This window comes from Salmo salar, chromosome 27 (assembly GCF_965601325.2).
Source record: "Salmo salar chromosome 27, fSalSal1, whole genome shotgun sequence".
Lineage (NCBI taxonomy): Eukaryota > Metazoa > Chordata > Actinopteri > Salmoniformes > Salmonidae > Salmo > Salmo salar.
Window position 1 is genome coordinate 19,094,405 of NC_138317.1, and position 14,975 is coordinate 19,109,379.

At 42.1% G+C, this 14,975-nt stretch overlaps 1 pseudogene across 1 annotated transcript; it reads left to right on the top strand.

Annotated features, from left to right (window-relative positions):
* Positions 1-10,666: 10,666 nt before the first annotated feature.
* Positions 10,667-12,647, top strand: LOC106588575 (thioredoxin-like protein 4A; annotated as a pseudogene). The gene is made up of 3 exons (XR_014382977.1): positions 10,667-10,832; positions 10,942-11,042; positions 12,478-12,647. The product of XR_014382977.1 is annotated as a thioredoxin-like protein 4A (transcript).
* Positions 12,648-14,975: the final 2,328 nt, after the last annotated feature.

Below are 14,975 nucleotides of genomic sequence, written 5' to 3' on the forward strand. Positions count from 1 at the left end.
GGGTAGAGAAAAATTCTGTTGGTGGTACAGTAAACGGAAAAGGTTGGGTAGAACTGCTTAGGGGAAGCTGTTCAGGGTCCTGTTGGTTCCAGACATAGAGAACAGTCTATGGCTTGGGTGGCTGGAGTCTTTGACAATTTTTGGGGCCTTCTTCTGACACCACCTGGTATAGTTGTCCTGGATGACAGGGAGCTCGGCCCCAGTAATGTACTGTACCATACTTGGCACTGTAGTGCCTTGCAGTCGGGTGCCGTACCAAGTGGGGAAGCAGCCAGTCAAAATGGTGCAACTGTACAACTTTTTGAGGATCTGAGGGCCTATGCCAGGTCTGACCTGCTCCCTATAGGCTGCCTCATCGTCAGTGATCAGGCCTACTACCGTCGTGTCATCAGCAAACTTGGCATTGAAGTCGTGCATGGGTGAATAGGGAGTACAAGAGGGGACTAAGCACACACCCCTGAAGTCTCCCCATGTTTTATAAAATGAAGGTTAAATTAAAAAATAAAAGATAATCCATCTACAGCGCTGCAGAGCAAGATGACGCTTGAGGTGGCCTTTAATGTGGCCGTGGAGGCTAACAAAGAGTGGGAGGCCCGGGCAGCCTTCCATAAGTAATGAGAGCAGGCAGCTCTAGCACAGGCCTAAACTGCTGCCCAGTCTGAGATTTAGCTAGACCCCTCTATTCAGCTGCCATTGGACCCCAGTGGGATGGAGAAACGCCCCTCTGAGGAGTGTAAAAATTTGCCTGGGCTGCATACATTAAAAGGTAATAGAAGATTCAAGTGAACGGAAATGGTGCTGTACTGAATGGACAGTTGAAAAATGTGGAAGGGTTGGGTTGTGGGTTCAAAATGCACAGCTGCGCTTTAAATACGTAATTCATTGCTTGAAGCCATACCAAGGCACACACACCCAATGGAGCAAACTTATGTCGAAGTCTGTTCAAGAACGTACAAGAACATTTTGGGAAAAGGTGTTGGTCAGTACAAACTGTTCCGAAACGTAGCAAACGTTCAAGCGAACTGAACTCACCCCTGGCTATCCAAACTTCTTGCTACTCCACGCCCATGGACGTTCATTTTTTTTCTCCGCAATGAGTCTGGATCTGAGTGCCTCCTCGACGATTTCTAGAACTCATTCTAGCCGTTCTGATTGGTCCCAGAAACCGATGACCTTGTTTTGTACAAACACTCCTCATTTTGATGTCACTTCAACAAAGTGGCAGTCTAGATTGAAAGTATTAGATTAGATTTGTATTTAGTCACATGCACAGGGTCACAGATGTAGTTGCAGTGTACAGTGAAATTCTTAAGCTCCGGAATCCAGAAGTGCAAGTGTGAATGAAACAATGAAAACATAATGCATATTTTTAACTGTGACAATGATAAATATATACTGCTCAAAAAAATAAAGGGAACACTTAAACAACACATCCTAGATCTGAATGAAATAAATAATCTTATTAAATACTTTTTTCTTTACATAGTTGAATGTGCTGACAACAAAATCACACAAAAATAATCAATGGAAATCCAATTTATTAACCCATGGAGGTCTGGATTTGGAGTCACTCAAAATTAAAGTGGAAAACCACACTACAGGCTGATCCAACTTTGATGTAATGTCCTTAAAACAAGTCAAAATGAGGCTCAGTAGTGTGTGTGGCCTCCACGTGCCTGTATGACCTCCCTACAACGCCTGGGCATGCTCCTGATGAAGTGGCGGATGGTCTCCTGAGGGATCTCCTCCCAGACCTGGACTAAAGCATCCGCCAACTCCTGGACAGTCTGTGGTGCAACGTGGCGTTGGTGGATGGAGCGAGACATGATGTCCCAGATGTGCTCAATTGGATTCAGGTCTGGGGAACGGGCGGGCCAGTCCATAGCATCAATGCCTTCCTCTTGCAGGAACTGCTGACACACTCCAGCCAAATGAGGTCTAGCATTGTCTTGCATTAGGAGGAACCCAGGGCCAACCGCACCAGCATATGGTCTCACAAGGGGTCTGAGGATCTCATCTCGGTACCTAATGGCAGTCAGGCTACCTCTGGCGAGCACATGGAGGGCTGTGCGGCCCCCCCAAAGAAATGCCACCCCACACCATGACTGACCCACCGCCAAACCGGTCATGCTGGAGGATGTTGCACGCAGCAGAACGTTCCCCACGGCGTCTCCAGACTCTGTCACGTCTGTCACGTGCTCAGTGTGAACCTGCTTTCATCTGTGAAGAGCACAGGGCGCAAGTGGCGAATTTGCCAATCTTGGTGTTCTCTGGCAAATGCCAAACGTCCTGCACGGTGTTGGGCTGTAAGCACTACCCCCACCTGTGGACGTCGGGCCCTCATACCACCCTCATGGAGTCTGTTTCTGACCGTCTGAGCAGACACATGCACATTTGTGGCCTGCTGGAGGTCATTTTGCAGGGCTCTGGCAGTGCTTCTCCTGCTCCTCCTTGCACAAAGGCGGAGGTAGCGGTCCTGCTGCTGGGTTGTTGCCCTCCTACGGCCTCCTCCACGTCTCCTGATGTACTGGCCTGTCTCCTGGTAGCGCCTCCATGCTCTGGACACTACGCTGACAGACACAGCAAACCTTCTTGCCACAGCTCGCATTGATGTGCCATCCTGGATGAGCTGCACTACCTGAGCCACTTGTGTGGGTTGTAGACTCTGTCTCATGCTACCACTAGAGTGAAAGCACCGCCAGCATTCAAAAGTGACCAAAACATCAGCCAGGAAGCATAGGAACTGAGAAGTGGTCTGTGGTCCCCACCTGCAAAACCACTCCTTTATTGGGGGTGTCTTGCTAATTGCCTATAATTTCCACCTGTTGTCTATTCCATTTGCACAACAGCATGTGAAATTTATTGTCAATCAGTGTTGCTTCCTAAGTGGACAGTATGATTTCACAGAAGTGTGATTGACTTGGAGTTACATTGTGTTGTTTAAGTGTTCCCTTTATTTTTTTGAGCAGTGTATATTCAGCATGCTAAATTTTCATTGGCGTGGTGGCATGGTAGATGTATGTTCAGCTGGTTTCTCAAATGATTGCCTCGCCTGGTTTACCAACTACTCTGATAGAGTTCAGTGTGTCAAATACGCAGACGACACCATTCTGTATACTTCTGGCCCCTCTTTGGACACTGTGTTAACTAACCTCCAGACGAGCTTCAATGCCATACAACTCTCCTTCCATGGCCTCCAACTGCTCTTAAATGCAAGTAAAACTAAATGCATGCTATTCAATCGATCACTGCCCGCCCGTCCAGCATCACTACTCTGGACGGCTCTGACTTAGAATATGTGGACAACTACAAATACCTAGGTGTCTGGTTAGACTGTAAACTCTCCTTCCAAACTCACATTAAGCATCTCCAATCCAAAATTAAATCTAGAATCAGCTTCCTATATCGCAACAACGCATCCTTCACTCATGCTGCCAAACATACCCTCGTAAAACTCACCATCCTACCGATCCTTGACTTTGGCAATGTCATCTATAAAATAGCCTCCAACACTCTACTCAACGAATTTGATGCAGTCTATCACAGTGCCATCCGTTTTGTCACTAAAGCCCCATACACTACCCACCACTGCGACCTGTACGCTCTCGTTGGGTGGCCCTCGCTTCATACTCGTCGCCAAACCCACTGGCTACAGGTTATCTACAAGTCTCTGCTAGGTAAAGCCCCGCCGTATCTCAGCTCACTGGTCACCATTGCAGCACCCACTCGTAGCACGCACTCCAGCAGGTATATCTCACTGGTCACCCCCAAAGCCAATTCCTCCTTTGGTCGCCTTTCCTTCCAGTTCTCTGCTGCCAATGACTGGAACGAACTGCAAAAATCACTGAAGCTGGAGACTCATATCTCCCTCACTAGCTTTAAGCACCAGCTGTCAGAGCAGCTCACAGATCACTGCACCTGTACATAGCCCATCTGTAAACAGCCCATCTATCTACCTCATCCCCATACTGTATTTATTTATTTATCTTGCTCCTTTGCACCCAAGTATCTCTACTTGCACATTCATTTTCTGCACATCTACTATTCCAGTGTTTAATTGCTATATTGTAATTACTTCACCACCATGGCCTATTTATTGCCTTAACTCCCTTATTTAACCAGGTAGGCAAGTTGAGAACAAGTTCTCATTTACAATTGCGACCTGGCCAAGATAAAACAAAGCAGTTCGACACATACAACAACACAGAGTTACACATGGAGTAAAACAAACATACAGTCAATAATACAGTAGAAAAATAAGTCTATATACAATGTGAGCAAATGAGGTGAGATAAGGGAGGTAAAGGCAAAAAAAGGCCATGGTGGCAAAGTAAATACAATATAGCAAGTAAAACACTGGAATGGTAGATTTGCAGTGGAAGAAAGTGCAAAGTAGAAATAGAAATAATGGGGTGCAAAGGAGCAAAATAAATAAATACAGTAGGGGAAGAGGGAGTTGTATGGGCTAAATTATAGACGGGCTATGTACAGGTGCAGTGATCTGTAAGCTGCTCTGACAGCTGATGCTTAAAGTTAGTGAGGGAGATATGTCTCCAGCTTCAGTGATTTTTGCAATTCGTTCCAGGACCCATTTACGGATGCAGGCAATGAGGCAGTGATCGCTGAGATCCTGGTTGAAGACAGCAGAGGTGTATTTAGAGGGCAGGTTGGTCAGGATGATATCTATGAGGGTGCCCGTGTTTACGGATTTAGGGTTGTACCTGGTAGGTTCCATGATAATTTGTGTGAGATTGAGGGCATCTGGCTTAGATTGTAGGACGGCCGGGGTGTTAAGCATATCCCAGTTTATGTCACCTAACAGTATAAACTCTGAAGATAAATGGGGGGCGATTAATTCACATATGGGGTCCAGGGCACAGCTGGGGGCTGAGGGGGGTCTATAACAAGCGGGAACAGTGAGAGACTTATTTCTGGAAAGGTGGATTTTTAAAAGTAGAAGCTCGAACTGTTTAGGCACAGACCTGGATAGCATGACAGAACTCTGCAGGCTGTCTCTGTTGTAAATTGCAACTCCACCCCCTTTGGCAGTTCTATCTTGGTGGAAAACGTAGTTGGGGATGGAAATTTCACAATTGTTGGTGCCCTTCCTAAGCCAGGATTCAGACACGGCTAGGACATCTTGGCGGAGTGTGCTAAAGCGGTGAGAAAAAAAAAACTTAGGGAGGAGGCCAGGATGGTGCCAGGTTTCTTCCAGAAGTGAGGCTTGGCATTCAGGCCAAAGAGTTCAATCTTGGTTTCATCAGACCAGAGAAGCTGGTTTCTATCTTGTTTTTCATGGTCTGAGTCCTTTAGGTGCCTTTTGGCAAATACCAAGCTGGCTGTCATGTGCCTTTTACTGAGGGGTGGCTTCCGTCTGGCCACACTACCATAAAGGCCTGATTGGTGGAGTGCTGCAGAGACGATTGTCCATCTGGAAGGTTCTCCCATCTCTACAGAGGAACTCTGGAGCTCTGTCAGAGTGACCATCGGGTTCTTAGTCACCTCCCTAACCAAGGCCCTTCTCCCCCGATTGCTCAGTTTGGCCGGGTGGCCAGCTCTAGGAAGAGTCTTGGTGGCTCCAAACTTCTTCCATTTAAGAATGATGGAGGCCACTGTGTTGTTGGGGACCTTCAATGCTGCAGCTATTTTTTGGTTCCCTTCCCCAGATCTGAGCCTCGACACAATCCTGTCTCGGAGCTCCACAGGCAATTCCTTCGACATCATGGCTTGGTTTTTACTCTGACATGCACTGTCAACTGTGGGACTTTAATATAGACAGGACTATGCCTTTCCAAATCATGTCCAAGCAATTGAATTTACCACAGGTGGACTCCAATGAAGTTGTAGAAACATCTCAAGGATGATCAATGGAAACCAGTGGTGGAAAAGGTACCCAATTGTCATACTTGAGTAAAAGTAAAGATACCCTAATAGAAAATGACTCAAGTAAAAGTTACCCAGTAAAATACTACTTGAGTAGAAGTATTTGGTTTTCAATGTACTTAAGTATCAAAAGTAAATGTAATTGCTCAACTATACTTAAGTATAAAAAGTAAAAGTACAAATAATTAAAAATTCCTTATATTAAGCAAACCAGACGGCACAATTGCCAGGGACACACTCCCATCACTCAGACATCATTTACAAACAATTGGACCATTTTCTGTACTGCTAAGCATTTAACATTTAAATGTGGGTGTCAGGGAAAATGTATTGAGTAAAAAGTACACGTATTTTCTTTAGGAATGAAGTGAAGTAAAATAAAATAAAGTACAGATACCGAAAACAACTACTTAATTAGTTCTTTCAAGTATTTTTACTTAAGTACTTTACATCACTGATGGAAACAGGATGCACCTGAGCTCAACTTTGAGTCTCATAGCAAAGGTCTGAATACTTTTATTTTTAATGAATTTGCAAACATTCCTAAGAACATGTTTTCACTTTGTCATTTTGGGCTGTCGTATAGATGAGACCAAGGCGCAGCGGGTACGTGAATACTCATACTTATTTATTAAAGTGAACCCGAAAAAACAATAAAGAACGACAGGAACAGTTTAGCAGGCTAACTAAAAGCAGTGCTAAAACAACTACCCACAAACAAACAAGTGAAAACAAGCTCTTTAAATATGACTCTCAATCAGGAACAACGATGAACAGCTGTTCCTGATCGAGAGCCACACAGACCACAAAGAAATATAACCACTAGAAAAACCCTAGAATACAAAAACCAGAACATACACCAAAACCCCGGAACACATAAATAAAACACCCCTCTACTATACACATAACCCCCGAACCACATAAAACAAATACCCTCTGCCACGTCCTGACCAAACTACAATAACTAATACTCCCTCTACTGGTCAGGACGTGACAGTATGTGTGTGATGAGATGTATAGACAATATGGTTAGAATATGTAGCTACGGCAGTAGTTAAATAGGATAGGCCTTGACTAGAATACGATATATACTGTTCATATGAAGTGGGTAAAACAGTATATAAACACTATTAAAATGACTGGTGTTCCATGACGATGTGCATAGGGCCGTAGCCTCTAAGGTGCATGGTAGAGTAACTGGGTGGTAAAGAAAATGTTCCTCTGTTAGCTAGCTACTACGCTGTACACCGTAAACGTTAGTCTTTAATTTTTTTTTACAAGACACAATCCCAGACTAGGAACGTACAGAGAAGGAATTGTCAGATGCGTCATAATAGCCTAGAAGTAAAGCCACACTGGGAGCCAAATTTAAAATGGAATACTTTGAATACATGGAGCGGGGTGGAAAGAAATTGCATTAAAACACAATGTATTTTAAATGTATTGTCAGTAGGGCTGTGATCACCATTCATGCAACACATTCAATATATACAGTACCAGTCAAAAGTTTGTAGAATAATAGTGAAGACATCAAAACTATGTAATAATACATATGGAATCATGTAGTAACCAAAAAAGTGTTAAACAAATCAAAATACATTTGAGATTCTTCAAAGTAGTCTTGGCATTCTCTCAATCAGCTTCATGAGGTAGTCACCTGGAATGTGGTTTAATTAACAGGTGTGCCTTGTTAAAAGTTAACTTGTGGAATTTATTTTCATCTTAATGCATTTGAGCCAATCAGTTGTGTTGTGTCAAGGAAGGGTGGTATACAGAAGATAGTCCTATTTGGTAAAAGACCAAGTCCACATTATGGCAAGAACAGCTCAAATAAGCTAAGAGAAACGACAGTCCATCATTACTTTAAGAAATGAAAGTCTGTCAATCTGGAAAATTTCAAGAACTTTGAAAGTTTCTTCAAGTGCAGTCACAAAAACCATCAAGCACTATGATGAAACTGTCTCTCATGAGGACGGCCACAGGAAAGGAAGACCCAGAGTTACTGTTACTGCAGAGGATAAGTTCATTAGATTTAACTGCACCTCAGATTGCAGCCCAAATAAATGCTTCACAGAGTTCAAGTAACAGACACATCTCAACATCAACTGTTCAGAGGAGACTGTGTGAATCAGGCCTTCGTGGTTGAATTACTGCAAAGAAACCACTACTAAAGGACACCAACAAGAAGAAGAGACTTACTTGGGTCAAGAAACATGAGCAATGGACATTAGACCGGTGGAAATCTGTGCTTTGACCTGATGAGTTCAAATTTGAGATTTTTGATTCCAACCGCCGTGTTTTTGTGAGACGCAGAGTAGCTGAACGGATGATCTCAGCATGTGTGGTTCCCACTGTGAAGCATGGAGGAGGCGATGTGATGGTTTTGGGGGTGCTTTGCTGGTGACACTGTCAGTGATTTATTTAGAGTTCAAGGCACACTTAACCAGTATGGCTACCACAGCATTCTGCAGCAATACGCAATCCCATCTGGTTTGGGCTTAGTGGGACTATCATTTGTTTTTCAACAGGACAATGACCCAACACACCTCCAGGCTGTGTAAGGGTTATTTGACCAAGAAGGAGAGTGATGGAGTGCTGCATCATATGACCTGGCCTCCACAATCACCTGACCTCTACCCAATTGAGATGGTTTGGGATGAGTTGGACTACAGAGCAAAGGAAAATCAGCCAACAAGTGCTTAGCATATGTGGGAACTTCTTCAAGACTGTTGGAAAAACATTCCAGGTGAAGCTGGTTGAGAGAATGCCAAGAGTGTGCAAAGCTGTCATCAAGGCAAAGGGTGGTTACTTTGAAAAAATAAAATGTACATGATTCTATATGTGTTATTACATAGTTTCAATGTCTTCACTACAATGTAGAAAATAATTTAAAAAATAAAGAAAAACCCTTGAATGAGTGGGTGACCAGTCGACTAAATGTGGTCAGCCTCTTGGGGCTAGGGGGCAGTATTGAGAATTTGGGGAAAAAATATGTGCCTATTTTTAACTGCCTCCTACACCAACTCAGAAGCTAGAATATGCATATTATTGTTCAGGTTTGGATAGAAAACACTCTGAATTTTCTAAAACTGTTTGAATGGTGTCTGTAAGTATAACAGAACTCATATGGCAGTCAAAACCCTGAGACAAATTCTGACAGGAAGTGGATACCTGATGTGTTGAATTACCTTTAAGCCTATGCCATTGAAACACACAGGGGCTTATTAATTGTTGAGCACTTCCTATGGCTTCCACTAGATGTCACCAGTCTTTAGAAAGTGTTTTGAGTCTTATACTGTGAGAACTGAACGAACAAGAGCCTTGGAACGGTGGTGGCCGATTAGACTCTGGCGTGCGAGTTCATGTTGGGTACTCTCGTTCCAAAACGTTTTAAAAGAGAATGCATAAACGTCCGCCTTGAATATTATTCATGTTCTGGTTAAAAAAGGCACTAATGATTTATGCTATACAACGTTTGACATGTTTGAACGAACGTAAATATTTTTTTCCCCCTCGTTTATGAAGACAAGTCCGGCTGGCATAGATCATGTGCTAACAACACAGAGCTTTTTGGACATAAATTATGAGCTTTTTCTAACAAAACTACATTTGTTATGGACCTGGGATTCCTGGAAGTGACATCTGATGAAGAGAATCAAAGGTAATGGATTATTTCCATAGTATTTTCGATTTTAGATCTCTCCAACATGGCGGTTAGTCTGTATCGCAAAGCGTATTTTTCTGGGCGCAGTGCTCAGATTATTGCAAAGTGTGATTTCCCAGTAAGGTTATTTTTAAATCTGGCAATCCGGTTGCGTTCAAGAGATGTAAATCTATAATTCTTTGAATGACAATATAATATTTTACCAATGTTTTCGAATAGTAATTATTTAATTTGTTGTGCTGCTTGACTGGCGGTTATTGGAGGGAAACGCTTTCCTCAACATCAACGCCATAGTAAAACGCTGTTTTTGGATATAAATATGAACTTGATAGAACAAAAAATGCATGCATTGTCTAACATAATGTCCTAGGAGTGTCATCTGATGGAGATTGTCAAAGGTTAGTGCATCATTTTAGCTGGTTTTCTGCTTTTGGTGACGCCTGTCTTTGAATTGACAAAACATTACACACAGCTATTGTCAATGTACTCTCCTAACATAATCTAACTTTATGCTTTTGCCGTAAAGCCTTTTTGAAATCGGACAACGTGGTTAGATTAAGGAGATGTTTATCTTTCAAAGGGTGTAAGATAGTTGTATGTTTGAGAAATTTGAATTATGACATTTAATTGTTTTCAAATTTGGCGCTCTTGATATTTCACCTGTTGTTGATTGGGTGTACCAGGGGTGGGACGCTTGCGTCCCACATAGCCCATAGAGGTTAATGTCAATCCCAATACATGTCATCGTCACCAATCAACTGTATTACAATTAAAAACGACTGACTACCAATTTCTCTATGCTAGCTATGCTACCAGCTTATATGAATGGGAGTTAGCATTTAGCAGTAATTTCTTCTAAACCTTAAAAGGGACTACTTCTAAATGTATAAAAATTTGACTTTTTGTAATCACATTGTGGGCCTGTTACAATACATCAATCTTGACGGATTTGACAAGTATCCACTTAGATCAGAGTTCGGGCATGTGCGCCAATCTGGAGTTCTTCTATCCCCACGGTCTGCTTTCCATTGACCTCTACCACATCTATCAAGTCTTTTGCCAATTAACTAAACATGTTATTTCCCAATATTTACTCTACCAGGTTATGTGTTGACACTGCAGCAGCAAGATGTCGTACATGCTACCGCATCTCCACAACGGCTGGCAGGTCGACCAAGCCATTCTATCCGAGGAGGACAGAGCCCTGGTTATTAGGTTTGGACACGATTGGGACCCAACATGTATGAAAATGGACGAGGTGTTGTACAGCATAGCTGAAAAGATAAAATGTATGTTTTTGTACCAATGTTGATGTTTGTATTTCACATTTGAGTACATTTCATTGAACGTTACTATTTTCACAGTACCAACATCACTATTCCTCCCTACAGGTGAAAAACTTTGCAGTCATCTATTTGGTGGACATCACAGAGGTGCCGGACTTCAACAAGATGTACGAGTTATATGACCCTTGCACTGTCATGTTCTTCTTCAGGTGAGTTTCAAGTTATCATGTCCGCCTTCACTTCAAAGCCCTGAAAACCAATCTCTAGTTTTGACTTGCTAAATTGATGGAAACATTCACTAGGCTCCGCAAATGGGTTTAGAGAACACAGGGCCTCATGCCATGTAGCCTAGCTGGGGAAAGCAAAGGGATGCTCAGTCTTAGAGATTCTCTGGTACTTTTGTATACTATTTAGCCAGTAGTTCTGAAAGTAGTCCTCGAGCCAAAAGTGGTCCCCAAAAATTGCATACTAAGTCGCGTATGTCCACCACGTCATTGCTTTCTCTCGCTCTGCTGTGTGTGCGCATCTTGCTAGCTGTCACTCGAATGATGAGCGGCTGAAGCTCACTGGAGTTGCTTGTTGGTTGGCCCACGTGGGAAAATGTTGGGGAAATAGCGTCGCACATCTTCCAGTAAACAGTTGCTTTTAAACTTGGAATTTCATGGCTAATTGTGCTAAGACTGTTGTTCTGTTCATAGATTATACATGTCTGAACTACACATTGACAAATCAGAATTAATTTTTGTAAATGGCATGTTGTAGAAGGCTCCAGACACTTTTTTGGTGATTTGGCTTGTTTTTGAGAAACCTACCCCAGCCGCGATTCACTTCCTCATTGTCGTAACAGGGGTCGTCTAAAGGAGACCAAGGTGCAGAGTGTATAGTGCTCATTCTTTTATTTAATGGAAAAACACTTCAACAACAAAACAACAACCGACAACAGTTCCGTAAGGTACACTTGACTAAATGGAAAACAACTACCCACACCCACACATGAAAAACAGGCTGCCTAAGTATGGCTTCCAATCAGAGACAACGATAGACAGCTGCCTCTGATTGGAAACCATACCTGGCCAAAACATATAAAACAAAAACATAGAAATAGAAATCTAGAAAACCCCACAATGAAACAGAAAACCACAACCACCCAAAACACCCACCTGTCACGCCCTGACCACTCTACTATGGAAAATGACCTCTTACAAGGGTCAGGATGTGACAATTGTGCAGTATCAGGGCACGCAAAAGACACGGCTTGAGTCGCAAAAAAACGGCTTGAGTCGAACAAAAGGGAATATAACGTTGACAATTTCAGAATGACAATTTAATGTGTACAAAATCTAAAGCCCTACATCACTATACTGGGAATGTGTTAGTTTCTTAAAGGATACATTTGTGTGTTTTTGGGGCTTTTGTTTGTGTCTTTTGCATGCCCTGATATTAAACAATGAGCAATGAGGAAGTGAATCGCATGCCATTTAAACATGCCATCAAAAATAGAGATTTACTTCAGAAATAGAACAATTCTCCTTTAGTACAACAGACCCAAGCTGCTTCAATTAACTGAGCGCTCTACAACTTTTTGTTGTTGTTGTCCTGCATGATTCTGTGAAACTGAAACATTTCTTCTCGGCACTGTTCCAGGAACAAGCACATCATGATAGATCTGGGGACAGGTAACAACAACAAGATCAACTGGACCATGGAGGACAAGCAGGAGATGATTGACATTGTTGAGACCGTTTACCGAGGGGCGAGAAAGGGACGAGGTCTGGTCGTATCTCCTAAAGACTACCACAAAATACAGATACTGATTGGTTCTTCTCTTTCCAGTACTTTGTGTGGAGCCTGATGGCAGCAAATCTGTGTCCTTCAGTATGAGATATTCTGGACAACTGGATTACAGACAGGCTCTGATCTAGGGGCCCTGCTCTCTTTTTTATGTTATAGCCAAGTCACCTTTTTTTTCTTCCAACAGCCATTATAAAAAACATCATTTGGTTTCTTCTTTATGTAATAAATGTCATGTTCGTATTGATAGTTGTCACTTCACAGTCCGTATTCTTGGACCCAGATTGAGGCTAGTCCTCGATTTAATAATAATAATTTTCAATGAAGAATCTCCATTGAAAGTGTGTTATAGTTCAGGACTAGACTTAATCTGGGCCTGGAAAATTGGCCCTTATGTTTAATCTGTATGTCTATGTGACCTGTTTCTCCTGAAATGCTATGGGTTGTGATGTGATGACAGGAAGATGGAGGGAAGACTTGGAATTATCCAACCCCATCATATTGTTTTAAAAAATGTGAATACACATTTATTGTATTATAGAAAAAATTATGAATTGTGTCCGTGTGACAATTGTTTACATGGTAAAATCCACCAAAGTGAATGCCTAAGCACCTAAGCAAATGCCGTAGGCTGATGTTACACAACAATAGATCAGTAATAACTAGCCTCTGTGTAGCCCTTTGTCATGGCATATCTTCTGTCCCAGAAATCAGGTGAAGTTAGCCGATCTGATGTGTTAACCCGAGGGCTTGGTCACTTAGAAGTCTGCTGCTCCTCCATACCAGCCTGGGTCATCAGGTCAGCAACGTTCTTCTCCAGGTCATCAATTCGAGTCCCCACGTCATCCAGTGGGTTGGTTAAGGGCAGTCTCGCAATATATGTAATTACATTATTATTATAATACACTGTGCATAGTTAGGTTGTACATGAAACAGTATTTCTTAACAGAGAAAATAAATGAAATGCATATTTTATTCTCTGAAAAACCACTGGATTTTCATAAACCTCTTTTTAATCTCTGATTAAAAAAACAGCTGCAATTTTGAGATTAGGTCTATTGCTTGAATATCCTATTATCTGTATGCACTATAAGCTCAACGGCAGCTTTTAGATGCTGTTCTTCAATAGCAGAGAGTCATTCTATACAACAGTTGCTAGTAGTAGGGTATGATTAAAATTATATTTTTAGAAACAATCTGGTCAGAGATGCTTTGAAATGTATTGTGAAGGTTCTGCATCGTCGCTTCCATCTGTGGGAGAGACAACACAAACAATAATTTCTTAGATACCAATTTTCATCGGCGTAAGAAAAACGCTATACAGATAAGAAACTGTCAATTCATTTGTGGCTTTTGAGTTGGATTCGGACATCCTGATTCAGCTGTGGTTTCAAAGCCAATGGGATTTGTCTATGAAGTTGTGCGTCCCTGTCCCTGCGTGTCATTCTTGGCAACAATGTTTCAACTGAAATGCACAGCCGGGAGTTAAACATTCCTTTGGGAGACCTTGACTAAAGAGTGTGTGTGTAGTCTCCATCAAATCTATAGAGTGTGTACCTTTTCATAAATCATTAAGTAGGCTAACAATCAGATGTTTTTCAACAAAAGACATGTCTAATTCAGAAAATGATAGTGAACAAAAATATAAACGCAACATGTAAAGTGTTGGTCCCATCTTTCATGAGCTGAAAAAAAAGATCATAGAAATGTTTCATACGCACAAAAATATTATTTCTCTCAAATGTTGTGCACCAATTTGTTTACATCCCTGTTATTGAGCGTTTCTCCTTTGCCAAGATAATCCATCCACCTGACAGGTGTGGCATATCAAGAAGCTGATTAAACAGCATGATCATTACACAGGTGCACTTTGTGCTGGGAACAATAAAAGGCCACTCTAAAATGTGCCGTTTTGTCACACAACACAGTGCCACAGATGTCTAAGGGAGCTTGGAATTGGCATGCTGACCGCAGAAATGTCCACCAGAGCTGTTGCCAGAGATCACATGTAACCACGCCAGTCCAGGACCTCCTCAACCGGCTTCTTCACCTGCTACTTCACCATGACTGCACCCTTGTTCAGTCATGTGAAGTCCATAGATTACGGCCTATTTATTTCAATTGACTGATTTCCTATGAACTGTAACTCAGTAAAACCGTTGAAATTGTTGCATGTTGCATTTGTATTTTTGTTCAGTATAGTTAATGCATTGTGGCCTACTAGGCGTGGTTATACAGCACAGAATGGTTGGTAGTCAAACTGAAACCAAGTTTAAGAAGAATGGACTACAGAACGGTAGACTCAACTAACTTTTTGGTTTCAGTCTCGTTTTAAACACCAATTCATTTCT